This window comes from Lissotriton vulgaris, chromosome 3_2 (assembly GCF_964263255.1).
Source record: "Lissotriton vulgaris chromosome 3_2, aLisVul1.2, whole genome shotgun sequence".
In the NCBI taxonomy this organism is placed as follows: domain Eukaryota; kingdom Metazoa; phylum Chordata; class Amphibia; order Caudata; family Salamandridae; genus Lissotriton; species Lissotriton vulgaris.
Genome location: NC_141690.1, coordinates 295,508,789 through 295,516,516, shown reverse-complemented (window position 1 = coordinate 295,516,516; position 7,728 = coordinate 295,508,789). Strand labels below are relative to the sequence as shown.

At 47.9% G+C, this 7,728-nt stretch overlaps 1 pseudogene; it reads right to left on the bottom strand.

Annotated features, from left to right (window-relative positions):
• Window positions 1-5,139: 5,139 nt before the first annotated feature.
• LOC147725743 (torsin-4A-A-like) lies at window positions 5,140-6,841 on the bottom strand (annotated as a pseudogene).
• Window positions 6,842-7,728: the final 887 nt, after the last annotated feature.

Below are 7,728 nucleotides of genomic sequence, written 5' to 3'. Positions count from 1 at the left end.
TTCACGGCGCCAAATTCCGATAGTTCCGTTTCAGAGTCCGTTGCCCGAGCCTCTGAGCCCGAGGCCCGCTCCGATTGAGTCAGTACAGCACCTGACACCTCAATTACCGCCTGCAGTGCGGCCTTCCGTTCACTCTCCGTCTGCGAGACCGTCGGTCTTCCAGTCTTACGTTTGCGACCTTGCACCCTTCGAGATCTTCGCAGCGGTTGCCGAAGCCGTTCCTCCTCTTCTCTCATGCGTGCATCCGTCCGTTCCAGCTTTGTACGTGTCCCACCAGGCCCATGCATCCGCTGAGGTGGGAAAAAACAGGGATTTCTCGTCCACTACCACTCTCAGCCTGGCCGGAAAGAGCAGCGAGTATTGCAGGCCCTCCGTTCTCAGTTCCTTTTTAATGGATAAGAAGGAGGCCCGTAACTTCTGGGTCTCGAAGGTGTAATCCGGGAACAGCGTCACTCTGCAATTGTCTACCTGGAAGGGGCCCGCTGTTCACGCTCTCTGCAGCAGCCAGTCTCTGTCCTTGTAATGCAGTAGTTTGATTACTATTGGCCGGGGTGATTGTCCCGGGTTGGGCGGCGTAGTGATGTCACTGACCATGTCATGAGTGATGTAATATGTGACGTCATCAGCAGTGCATTGCAGGCGCCCAAGTTATAGTGAGTCCAACTAACTATAACGTGGGAATTTCAATGGTTTTATGTCAGTAAAATTTCCAGCTAACTATAACTTGTGTGAAACCTATGGTTTTTTCAGTGAATATATATATATGTCTCCTTTTAGGGGCCACAATTTATTTCTATTCTCAAATTATTAAAACACCTACTGTGAATAATTCACAGAACATAATAACATACCATACCAGCACAGAACAAATGTTTGTTACTACCCAACGCAATGGTACTTATTTTATCAACCTCAAATGGATGAAAGTCTCAGTAGGTCCAGCTAGAATTAGAACCTACAACCATGCTGTTAAACACAAACTTCTGCACCAGGCACGTTGGCTCATTGAGCCACCAAAAAAAAAAAAACAACCCCAAATGGGAACAACCTGCAAATTCCAAATACACACATTTTGTTTTCTTAAACTGAACTTTTGATCTGTCCTTATTTACTTTTCATTAGTACTTCTGTACATCAAGTTTATCATCAAATCACAGGGGTGCTCTTTTTCTAGCTACATCCCTTTCAATTACCTTTTGCGACACATTGATGGCGATGAGGCCAAATTAAACTCACTCCTTGACAACTTCACTTCTACCATTCTCTCACACATTCACAGCCACAATGCATTAAACAAAAGGGGTGTATTACCATGCTTTACAGACATATCATGACTCTGGCTGCCCTCAGACGGGGCAGGTTGACTCTCAGCCAAGCGGGTGTCATTGGGACGGTAACAACAATCAAAACAACTCAATTTGCTAACACACAGCATAGTGTTTGTTGTCACGTATTTCTCATTCAATCACAAAAACATACTTTCAAACATGGCCATGATCAAACATTCACAACATATTCAACCTCACTCTGACTTGAACATACACAGAACAATAATATATGTACATACAAAAATGATCAAAATGACATGTCTCTTTTTCTTTCCAAACAAGGAACAGAGCCCGTCGAATCGTGTTTATGGAGAATCAATCAATTCAGATTCCAGACCAACAGATACCAAAATCAAGCAGTCAAAGACTACCAAGAGACCGTCTGACAGCTATAACCACAGACTGTCCTACAGACCATCCTGTAGTCTTCCTGGTTCACCCTCGGGACTATTCTGACTGAGCCTGCTGCCTTAGCATCGCCTTAGATGTGTCCCCAAGACTACCAAGGTACAACCACAGGCCTTTCCGAGACCAGTCCGGTCGGGTGCGCTCCACACTAGCCACACCAAGGCGTCCGATTGGCATCTCCAATTATTCACAAAACAAGTCAGTGGAGCATCTACCCGTGAAGTCACACTGCTGCCCCGTCAGACCCCCAAGATTCTATTGGTACACTGACCACCAAAGCAGACACTGTTAACTGCTTCAAAAGGACTGCTCAACAGTGCGTGCCAAAAAACACCAATAAAATCCACTTACCTGGTGCACACAGGTACAATTGCGTGTTCTCCACTGCCAACTCCTGAAGACCAACACTGTCAGCTCCTGGGTTACGCCCGTAGGACTCCGGTGAAGGGTCACTAGCAGCTGGGGATACTCTGATCGTGAGAGCAGAGTAAGTTCATACCAAAGATGGCTGAATTTCAAAGGATCCTTTTTCCGTCCACCCGCTCGACCAGAACTACCCCTTGTCCTTACCACCTGTTTACGGGGGAGGACGACCCTATCACGGAGTCCCACCAGAGTCGCCAACTGAAGTACTACAAAAGTAACATATAGGGCTATACCTACCAATACCCCCAATCCCATTTACAAATAATCAGTCAGTTGGCAGTGAAGAAAGTTCAATCATTTATTAAGCAAAATACTCTATAGAGGAGCCTCTCTGACCCTCACCCATAAGGTGCGCAGGGAAGACTGCTGGCTTATATTAAACATAGAGTTATATACACTTCGCCCACCCCATATCATCCCTGTAAAAGGAAAACACCAGTTGCCCCCCTTGCTCCAGGAAGGGACCATATATGGCACAGCTTGGAAAGGAACAAAGGCATATCTATCTATTACTGGGGAGGTCAGGATGGGTGACTCCCTTTCGTCTCGGTGCTTGCGAAAGAAGAGGCGGCGCCTTCAGGAGTCCACTCCTTTCCTCCAACCTTTTACGGAAGGCGCCTTAGCCTGGGACCAGTGCACGCTATATCTCTCTTGGCCACCGCCACAGCTGTCCCCAACAGTCGCTTGTCCGCCTTAGAGACATCCAAGTCGTCAAAATCCCCCAACAACAGATGCAGCGGATCATGGGAGACCTCCCATCCCAGGGCCTGGGTGAGTTCATGCTCCACCCCTTTCCCCCCAAAACGGCGCCAGCGTTGGACAGCACCATACCATGTGGTAAAAATCTGCTGGGGCAGAGGCACAACGTGTACATGCAGGAGAGGATTTCAACCGGGCCTGGAATAGACGAGTTGGGGTAAGATATGCTGCGTGGAGGTAATAAAGTTGGACCAGGCGCAACTTGGAGGATGTGGTCGGGGTTTTGGGTGCCATAAGGGCATCCCTCCAATCTGCCTCTTCTAGGGGGCCCAGCCAGCCCTCCCACTGAGCCCTGAGCCGATCTAGGGAAGCGGGACCATTGTTGACCAGGGACCGATAAATATGGGACACACCCCCCTACAAAAATTTCCCAACATCACCTGGGCCTCCAGCGGGCTGAACTCTGGGAGGGAGATAGGTGGCGAGACATGTGTAAAAAGGGCGTGTCTAAGTTGTAGGTATTTATAGCGTTGGGAGTGTGGAAGAGCATGGCGCTGCTGCAGGTCCGCAAAGGAGTGAATGTGGTCCCCCACCCAGACATCTCCGAGCACTGAAACTCCAATGAGATCCCTTCTTCGGAACCCCTGCAGAGGCGGGACCTCTTGCATCCAGGACCCATGCCAAAGTGGCGTCTGCCGAGTGAGTTTCCGGTCCCACCGCACGTGGCGAAGAGCCGTACGCCAGGCCAGAAACACCTTCCTGGTGACCGAGGGCAGGGCCTGTGGCACTGGGCTACCATACAGAAACGCCTGGATCTGCGGGAAGTCCAACGTGCTGAGTTCCACGCGGTATGCCGGGTCGGACCAGCCGCCCGCATACCAATCATGGATGACAATGAGTTTCGTGGCCAGTTAATAGAGGTGGAGATTGGTGACCATCATACCTCCATCAAAGGGGGGAATACGACAGTGCGCCAAGGATAGACGTGCGGTGGGACAGCCGCATAATACTCCTGGGGTACCCGTTGGGGCCTGGCGTTTTACCGGGGTGCAAGAGCGAGATGGCGTCCTGGACTTCCTCCAGAGTGAAGGGGCGGTCCAAGGCCTCCGCAGTCTCCGGAGAGACACGGCAGCCGGGTACCAGTACCGTCCAGCCAGTCAGCCAACGAAGCTCCTAGGGAACGAGCGGTGTAGAGGGTCGCTTAGTATGCAGCAAAGGTTTGTGCGATGGCTGAGGACGTCAACTGGAGGATCCCGGTGTTCGAGCGGACCTCCGGAATAATACGGTTGACTTTGGGGTAAGACACAAGGTTGTGGAGGAGTTTGCCATTCTTGTCACCCTACCCATAAATACAGGCAACCGAGGAGCACCAAAGCAGATTCCAACGAGATCCAAAGGATCTCCTCGCGTACCACCGCTAGTTGGCGGGAGGAATCCCTCGCGTCGCTAGTGAGTTGAGCTGCTTCGAGGTGTGCCGCCCGGATTCCAGCTGAACAAGCTGGGCCGTCTGCTCCGACCGTTTCGCATGGACCAGTCCCCTGGCCACCCCCCGGATGACGGCCTTGCTCGCCTCCCACAGCGTCCCTGGCGAGGGAACCAATAGTGTATTGGTGGAGAAAAAGGAACGCAGTTCCTGACCAAGTGACTCCACCATCGCAGAATCCTGTAAGAACCAGGCGTTCAGCCACCAAATCGCTCGGGGCCCGACGGAGGGAAACCAAGACGGAGGGAGAGGGGAGAATGGTCCGAGATCCCCCTGGGTAGTATCACAGCCCCAGAAACTAGCTGGCAGTCGGTGGCCGGCATCAGGAGAAGGTAGATGCGGGAATGAGTATCTAGCAGCAGATTTACAGAGAAGGAAAATAAGGTTTTTTCCTAGCAAATGACATATATATCAAGCAGAAAGCATACATATAGATACATCATGCTAACATAACATAGGTCCAATACCCTTAATGCACGGGAAATCTAATTTTTATCCCTCAAAACAAAGCCCTCCAACCATTTTATTGACCCTGTACCTAGTGCCATTGACATTGACTTCTATACCCTGGAAACTTAGCAGGTCTTTAAGATTTATTCGAGCAAAAATTGATCAGATGTGAAAACAATCTGTGGAAATAAAGGAGATTTGAAATTATTTCCTGACTAAAGGCAGACTGAAACCCCCCCCCCCCAAAAAACAACCCAAAAAAACACGTCAGATGATTCTTTTCCTAAGAAATGAAACATCTCACATTTCTACTGCTTGTTCTCAAAACAAAATGAATTTTCTGGTTTGTGTTATACTGAACAAGTATTTTCAGCATGTCCATTTAATCACATAGTTTCACTTAATCCATTCGACTCCGATTAAATTTCCTAGATACAAGAGCAAAGCCTTGATAGGTCTTTAACCTGTAAGATACTGCAGTGACCTTACAACGCAATGACAGCTTGATTGCTCATTAAAGTAGATTGCATTAAAATTCATAAAAAGTCTGAATCCCCCCTTCCTTATTTTGATTGGCATAAAATGTGGCATTAAAACTATTTCTCTGGTGGAACAGGGCCATGAGGTTGGGAGTGTCTGTCTGTGGGAGGGAGGGAATTCCATCGGTAAATTTGAATCTTGACCATTGTTTGAAGAGACAATTGACAATTAAAAAAATGGTCCATAGCATTACAATAAGAAATGGAGTGAAGTATTGTCAGATGTTAGGTCTTAAAAACATCCAACTTCAGCCGCTCAGTCTTGTACCGGTTTCGAACGATCAGTGTAGCAAGTTCACTTTGGCCACTACTTGCTTGCAACCCATTATAGAATAGTGCTTCTCCCCTAGCGTGTAATATTTTAATTGGCTTGCCATGTTCTCAATGTTGCTGTTATCTGGATAGTAACCTTCTCTCAGCATCTTGTTTAAGAAACAGTTGATAATATGGCTCTTCTCCAGGAGGATGAACGGAACGATCTCGGAGCGATCCCACAGAGGATGATGCTGCCTCAACGAAGATTCTATAATACTAACAAGTTCTTTCCGCTTCCTGTGCTGCGACAAGTCCTCATTGGATGCATTCTGAAGGACATACTTGGTGATCCCGTTAGAACCAATGTTGCTAATCAATATGTAGATGGCATTGAGAAACTCATTGCTCTGGTGCGGCTGAAAGTACCCATGGAGCACGTCAAGTAGAAGTGGAGGCATTTCTTCCATCTCGTCTAGGATGAACACTGGGATCTTCTCCTCTATTTCTGCTCAAACCACCATATCAGAAACATTCCCAGTTAGGTCAATTTGTCAGGAAAGCACATCTGTTTCAGCGGGGCAGTTGTGCCCAGTATAGTACTGAAGAACAAACTCATCACCCATGACTGAACGGAAGTGCTTGGCCAGAAGCCGCCCCATGTGACTCTTTCCAACGCCACTTGGCCCATTTAGCGACATTACCAGTGGCTTGTTGTGTATGTGACTGACAAGGTAATCCTTCAAGACGTCCATAACAGTGTTCACTGCCAGTTTCTGGCCAAATATGTCCCGATGCATGGTCTTCTCAAGACCATCCAGTTCATATTTCTGTACATTGTCGTCCAAGTTTTCAATGGCATTTAAAATTTGAAAGATGATAATACCAATGAAGAGAAGCAGGCATCGTTTGGCCTTGTTCTTCTCTTCAATGGGAAGGTACTTTTGTAAATTAGGTGGATACAGTACAGTTCGTGACTGCTTTCGTTTCTTTTTACGCTTGTGTCTAAGCACCGGCAACTGTGACATCTGCTCCAAACTCGGGGTATCAAAACTAAAATGTTGTGACATTTCAAAGCCAACAGTGTTAAAAAATGAAGTTTTGTCCATAGAGATTTGCTTTTGAAGAAGTCTTGCTTGCCTAGTCTCCAGTGACCTTCACCCGGAGAGGTCGAGGTGAAGCTTGCTTTTCTTCAAATTCCTAATCTGGCGACACAAAGGGACCAAAGCTCTTACGGGGCACGAAGCCAGGGACATCTTTCTGGAGCTTTCGGGCGCATCCGTGCAGGGCAGGACTTCCTCCAAGTCTATGTCTATGTTGTTGCCGTTAATTACATAAGAACTGGCTTAGCTGTTTTGCCTCTTCTGTTTAGGTTTTCTTTTCTCAGCCCCTACAGTCCGCCCTCATCTCACTGCCCGCAGTCTTTGTCTCATCTTCAAAATTCCCGCCCTCTTCTATACCCATTCTCTTCCCTATTGGACCACTCTGGTCAACCTCTCCCTCTGTCAAGGCTCTCTTCCTGTCCCCTTCAAAACTGGGCAGGTCACGCCTCTGCCTAAAAAACCCACTGCTGATGTGAATGACCTCAACAACTTCCGCCCCAACACTAACCTATCCTTTCTTGCGAAGATCACAGAAAGATGTGTAGCGAAAGAACTCTCTCGTCATATCAAGGACAATGATCTTCTTGACAATCTTCAGCCTGGCTTTATCCAAAACTGCAGCACTGAAACAGCCCTGCTGCAAGTGATTGATGACGGGCTACGGATACTTGATTTGGGAGGGTCTTGTCTTCTAATTCTCCTTGACCTTTCTGCAGCCTTTGACACTGTCAATCACAACACTCTCCTCAACACTCTTCAACAGAGAATGGGCATTGAGGGCACTGTGCTTAAATGGTTTGCGTCCTTCCTCTCTGATAGATCCCAAATGATCAAAATAGGGAACAGCCTTTCATCTCCTCTGGAGGTAGGTCAAGGTGTTCCCCATGGCTCTATACTTGCACCCACTGTTCAATCTCTATTTAGAACCACTGGGAGATCTCCTAAGTAAATCCGGGGTCCACTATCATCTCTACACAGACGACACTCAAATCTACCTCAAGGTTGTCTCCACTCACGGTCTCTCCATCCTAAGTTCTACT